Source organism: Tupaia chinensis, unplaced genomic scaffold, assembly GCF_000334495.1.
Source record: "Tupaia chinensis unplaced genomic scaffold, TupChi_1.0 Scaffold000251_1, whole genome shotgun sequence".
NCBI classification, from domain to species: domain Eukaryota; kingdom Metazoa; phylum Chordata; class Mammalia; order Scandentia; family Tupaiidae; genus Tupaia; species Tupaia belangeri.
In genome coordinates, this window is record NW_006159731.1 from 1,671,086 (window position 1) to 1,677,355 (window position 6,270).

At 36.8% G+C, this 6,270-nt stretch overlaps 1 long non-coding RNA gene across 1 annotated transcript; it reads right to left on the reverse strand.

The window, feature by feature from the left end:
* Positions 1 to 2,328: 2,328 nt before the first annotated feature.
* LOC114007893 (uncharacterized) lies at positions 2,329 to 3,979 on the reverse strand. Its single transcript, XR_003549472.1, has 3 exons — positions 3,933 to 3,979; positions 2,906 to 3,018; positions 2,329 to 2,404 (listed from the first exon to the last, which is right to left on the reverse strand). It is a non-coding gene; the product is annotated as an uncharacterized LOC114007893 (long non-coding RNA).
* Positions 3,980 to 6,270: the final 2,291 nt, after the last annotated feature.

Below are 6,270 nucleotides of genomic sequence, written 5' to 3' on the forward strand. Positions count from 1 at the left end.
ACATTATTTAGTTTAAAAAGTGAATATTCCAACATGTGAACATTTCTCTCTAGTCCAGTAGATAAAGCTATAAAATTTATCTTCAACAGATAATACCACATTTCTTTGTCCCATTAATGCTTTGCCTCCCTACTTTTCCTCTAAATGTCCTTCCTCAGACTCTGCTCTTTCACACATACTATACATGGTATTAACTATCTTTTCTGCTTAGAGCTAAATTAGAGTCAAGGAAGGAAAAATGAACTACTTAAATAAAATAGTATATATTTATAAAGGTCTCAATTTTCCCAACTATTTTATCTCCATAAGCTCTATTCTTATAGTATCCATATGAAGAAAGACATGGGTTAATTTAAAAAAATTTCCAATGAAGCTAGAAAACTATGATTCAGGGCCATGTGGGGAGCACAAAAGACACACGGCGCTCAGTGATGCTGGCTCCATGTGGGAGATCATGGGGTGATTCTTTCCCTGTCAACCTGTATGTAACGGGCACATGTGTCCATGATCCTGACTGGCCAGGGATCCTAGGAGTGGGAGAAAATTGCAATGTGAGACCCTTTTGAGGATGCTTGTCTCTCTCTCTCTTTCATGAATTTTGTATGTCTCTCATTCTCATGAAAGAAATAAACTTAAAAAAAAATAGGTTCAGAGATTCGGTGACATTTTCCAAGATCTGAAAGGAAAATACCTAAGTCCCAAGTACCAAAATTTATCTCCTAACATTCTTCTGCCAAAATTCATTCTAATATTTTGAACTTCTAAGTCTTGAGTTACCTCAAAATGTTTTCATAATAAAGAAAATTGAAATCAAGATATGGGAGATTTCTGAAGGGGAAGACAGAAATAGCAAGAATTAGTCTTATGGTGATAAGGGCAGAACTCAGACCTTAACACTAGAAATTTATATACCATTCGTTTTTAATATGGATAACGTACTGGCTTGTTATCTTGCTTTCTTACAGAAACCAAAATGGCAGAGAGTTGCTCTTACCATTTCTTACATTCCACTCTTCAAAGATCTTAGCATTTTTAACCAGTCTTCCACACAGTTGGCATACATAATCTAAAAGGAAAAAAGTTCCCAAGTTCCCTAAGAAAGAGGAAAGTCGAAGAAATATGTTGATGAAGTTATTTGCTTCAGATGCTGTCTTACTGTTTTTGATTCCATCTGTCTTAATAGTTCTAAAAACTTAATCACTGTCATCAGGAAACTATCATCCCCAACATGAAATTCTTTTGGATCTCCAATTTGCCCCACCTAGTAACTTCATGTCTTTATCAAACTTCTCATTTTATAAAGGAGAACATAAAACCTCCTCAATTATGGCTTCCAGGAGTGATGGTGTGACTGGATAGCACTGTGGTGTTTCTGTTCATGCTCGAAGTTCAACTTGACCCTTTTATGAGTGAGACTCAGCGACTGCCTTGTCTCATGAGATAAGTGCAGGCCATATGAAAAGGAGATAATAACCTCCAACTACAAACTAGTAGGAGAAATAACTCATATACATGTAATACCAAGATATCCATTTCAAAAATCACTTACTGAGAGCCAATTCCATACCTGGCCATGAGCCAAATTTCCTCTTCACTAGAGGAATTCATAGTAAGGAAACCTATTTAAACTATCCAAACCCTGCAAGTGTATTTTCAACTGCAGAGTGTTTATGAAAGTCCTTTGTCATCTATAATAAGATAGGCAAATATTAAGGTACTTTAAATACTGTAATGAATGGGAGATAACCTTGAAATATTTAAAATTTATTAATTAATAACTTATTTTCTGATCTACTTTCCTTAATCTTATCTAAAAGAAATCCCATGAGCCTCTACCCAATAGGATAGCCAACTCAAATTGTTGGATAGTACCAGAGTTTAGAAAACAGTCTTAGACACATGATATACACTTAATAATTCTTGTTCAATAAATGAAAGAAAGAATTATTTGAGAAATAAACTGAGGTAGAAATGAGAGGAAATATGCATAGACAAGGTTTTCTTGCTTTTTTAGGCCATAATCTCATGAGAATGAGTTATGCCCATTCTGATTGCTCCAAATGTGTTCTATATCAAGGAGGGACTTTTTGGTACAAAGTAAGAGCTTGCTAACACTTCAGGATCCTAAAACAGAACTTTTCTGACTGTCTTAGAGGGGAAATGCCTCCAATTTTTTTTCTCTTTTCCTTTCCTTTTTAATTATGTAGTCTTATGTGCTTTCCCTTGTCATGTATGACTGTACAGGCATCCTAGAAGCATGGAAATATTTAATTAGTTCAATAAATAAATCTAGAGACATACCATATTATTTTGGCAAAAGATCTTGTGAGATTAGCAGTAAATGCAGCAATGATGATGCTCAGAGGGGTCATAAGAAAGCTGGACCTGCCACTGATGGTCATACCTGAGGAATGTAGATATAGAGACAGAGATTCTTCTTTGGGCACAGCTAGAATAACTGGAACCTCAGCTAGAATAACTATAGTCATTTCTGAGCATCAATTTCCTAAATTCTAGAGATATATGGAAACATTACATTTGGAAAAGAAGCTGTTGAGACAATTAAATCCCAGGAGAGTTCAGGCTTCAGTCTGAGAAAAGTAGATAATTAAGGACAAAGAATTGCAGTCTCTGGGTCTCAGGGATGGGCCTCAGAAACTTCATAGCTCTCTGGTTTTGACGTAATGCAAATGATAGCCTCAAAAGACATTCCTGAGAAGTAAAAGATAAGCTGGACCCAATACCCAGGCCAATGTTCTAACAGTGCAACCAACTTCCCTGAGAAACTCAACTGGGAGTAGGACGGTTAGAGGCAGTAACTGGAAGGACTCTCTGACTGTAGAGAGACACCTGCCCAGACTCTGACATCTGAATGTCATGACCCAATAACTGCTCCCCAGTTTACCACTGTAGGCAGGATCCAGTAATCCCAGAGCCTTGCCTTCCTCCTTAGTTAATGGAGATGGTGGCCACAGTTCCTGTCTTGGTCCTGTTGAGTGGTTACGTACTGCCAGCAACCTAGGATACACCGAGTAGTTAAGTAAGCAGTAGTTACTTAATATTAATGCAGTTGTTGCCACAACTCAATAATACATTAACGATAGACGTTTCACAGGAGAGAGCTGGATTTAATGGCAGGAGAATTAATCGGAGTGGTGCCGTGACTGAAGAACAGCAAAGTGTCTCCAGTAGTGCTGGTGATAGAGGTCTGCAGGGAACCAGGTGTGGGCAAAAGGCAATCTTTTTTTTTTTTTTTTTAACCAAATAAGTACTTCTGGTCAAAGAACATTGTTAGGAGTCATGCTAGAGGTGAAGTTTTTCATCCATGGAAAGACTAGGAGTGAGATTTGACTCCAATATCTATTACATTAGCAGCAACTTTCTTGGAAGCATGAATGATAGGTCACCTTATGGTTAGAGCTTTCTTTTTCATTGTTATTGTTTTCAGTTTATTTATATCTCCTTCAAGAGTGAGAGAGACACACAGAGAGACAGACAGAGAGAGAAACAGCACTATCCACAGGGTTCTGATGCCACAATCCACTCCCAGTTTCAGTCAGCCCTGGGTCATGGGCACACAAACACCCAAAGAACCTGACACCTTCTGGTATGAGTCAGTCTGACAGAACATTGAATTCAGTGGTACTGTTGGGCCACCATTTAAGAGCTTTATTACTATTATTATTACTATAATTATTATTAATTTTCTGTAGGGTGTGTGCACTCACTGAAGAAAGATGGAGAGAGAAAATGAGAAATCACCCCCTAGGGTGATGGGTCTGTCACTATCCCTTCTCCTTCATTCCCCTCTCAGAATTTTGGACACACACACACACACACACACACACACACACACACCAGCATGTTTTTCAAGCTGCCAGGTCCAGGACTCAAACCACACAAGTCAGCCATGTGGGATCCTGCCAGCCTACCTACTGTGCCACTGGCTAGCCCAAGCCTTCTTTAAGTAGGGAATCCATGATCAAGGTGATTCTAGAACAAAAGGCTTAAGATGATTCTAAAAGGACAAAGAACCATAGAATTCTAAGATGTGAATATTCAAAAATAAACCAAATGTACTGGGATTTATTAAAGAAATGTTTAAAGGAATTCAACATAGAATACAAACTTTTTCTCTGCCAATCAACAGCCTACCATTCAAAGAAGGAAAAAAAGTTTCAGTAATGTATCAAGTTTAGATTATTTATGGAGTACTAGGAACCATCACTATTTGAACATATATCTTATTAAGCTTGTTTTTTTAATTTAAATTTATTCATTTTCTACATTAATTCACTATACACCATCACAACACACAAATGAATTTTCCATCCAAAATACACTGTGTATTGGCTCAATCAAGCACATCAACATACGTGTTATTGTCAACAAATAATTTTCCATTTCTTGTTTCCTGTATATTTTGCTTTTTTTCCCATCCTTGATTCCCTATCTCTCATCCTCTGCCATCTCCCACCCTCCTCCCATACTGTCTCTGGTATCCATGGTTGCTTTCTATGCCCTTTCCCCCCACATTTTATTGATTCACTAAAGATCTTAATTAATCTGATTATTTTTTAAGAGAAAGCGCAGCTGATATATACATATCCATGAACAGAAGTCTGACTGTAGGCATAAAACTCAGTGAGTAGAATGAACATACTATAAAGTAGCACCTAGCTGGGGCTATATAGCTTACTGAAGTCATCAAATAGGTACTTTTAATGCTTTTTTTTTTTAATTTCAAGAAAAACAGTTTTAGGGTTTTTTCCTGAAACTTTTTTAAATTTAATTAATTTATATTCATTCCCTAAGCATCATAACAGCATACAAAATGTGATTTCCCATCCAGAATATACTGCATAGTGGCTTAATCATGCATGTTATTGTCAATAGTTTTCCATTTCTAGTTTCATATATATGTGTGTGTGTATGTGTGTGTGTATATATATATGTGTGTGTGTGTGTGTATATATATATATGTGTGTGTGTGTGTGTGTGTGTGTGTATATATATATGTTTTTAACTCCTATTTCTGACCCTCTGTTTTCTACCCTCCTATACTGTAGGTTCTCCAAAGGCCTGTTTCACTTCTGCTATATCTTTAACTCCTTTCAGTGAGCATTTTTTAAATACTTGTTATGAGCCAGGCACTCAACTAGTGCCCTTCTGGGACTTCATTGGTAAATGAACAAACAGTTGGGATAATTGAACAGTCTCAGCCTACTTCCTTTGGTTCTTTTTCTGGTGGTCTTCCAAATGGTTTCTATAAAAAAAAAATCCATCCTAGAAAACACACATATATATACACATACTTTTTTGCCATGTCTCACCTTAGATAACAGATTCCATGCTATAGCTTATATGGCTACAACTGAAAAGCCACCGAGATCTACTAAAATAACAACTACATCCTAACCACACATAAACCATAGCATTAAAAAAATTTGTTTTTGCCAGAGAGCATGTGTGCTCACCAGAGAGAAATGGAGAAAGGAAAGAGAGTACCCCCAGTAGGACATGGCCATGCAACAATCCCTTCTCCTTCATTTCTCCATCCTGTTGAAATTTGGGGCATGCACACACATATCCCTGGCATGGTTTTTAAGCTACCAGGGCTGGGATTTGAACCTCAGTCAGCCATGTGGGATCCGGTTCCTTAACCACTAGGCCATTGAGCTGGCCCCAAAAATGTATCCTTACATCCTTTTATAAAGAAATATGATTTGGTCATTGCTTTGTCAACTAAATTTTAAGCTCCATCAGTCTGAAGTTTATTTTATGACTTTATATCCAATATCTTGCATACAGTAAGAACTCAATCATTTGTGTGTGTGTGTGCATGTGTGTGTATGTATGGGCCAGATTCAAATCTGTATTGTGCATTAATTTCATACCATAAAAGATGTATCATGCTCTATAAGGAAAGAATAATAATTTTTTAAGAAAAAAAATCAAGTCAAATATTTCAGAATTCCCACAAAAAATCAACAGCTATAAAAGCTTAAACCTTAAATCATATACCTTAAACAGTACAGATTAATTAGTTGGGCCTCACCAAATGACATTTGTCCCCATATTTCCCATAAAGTCTCAATTTCCATTGCCTTTTTTTTAGGATGCCACGAAAATACAAAGCAGCTGAAATAAATTATGAGTCCTTTTGGGGCAGGGGAAGAAAAAAATTTTTTCCCCAGGGAAACATTTGTAATAAAGTTCCTCTTTCTATTTGAAACATTTTCTGAGTTGAAGGCCTGCAATAATTTCACA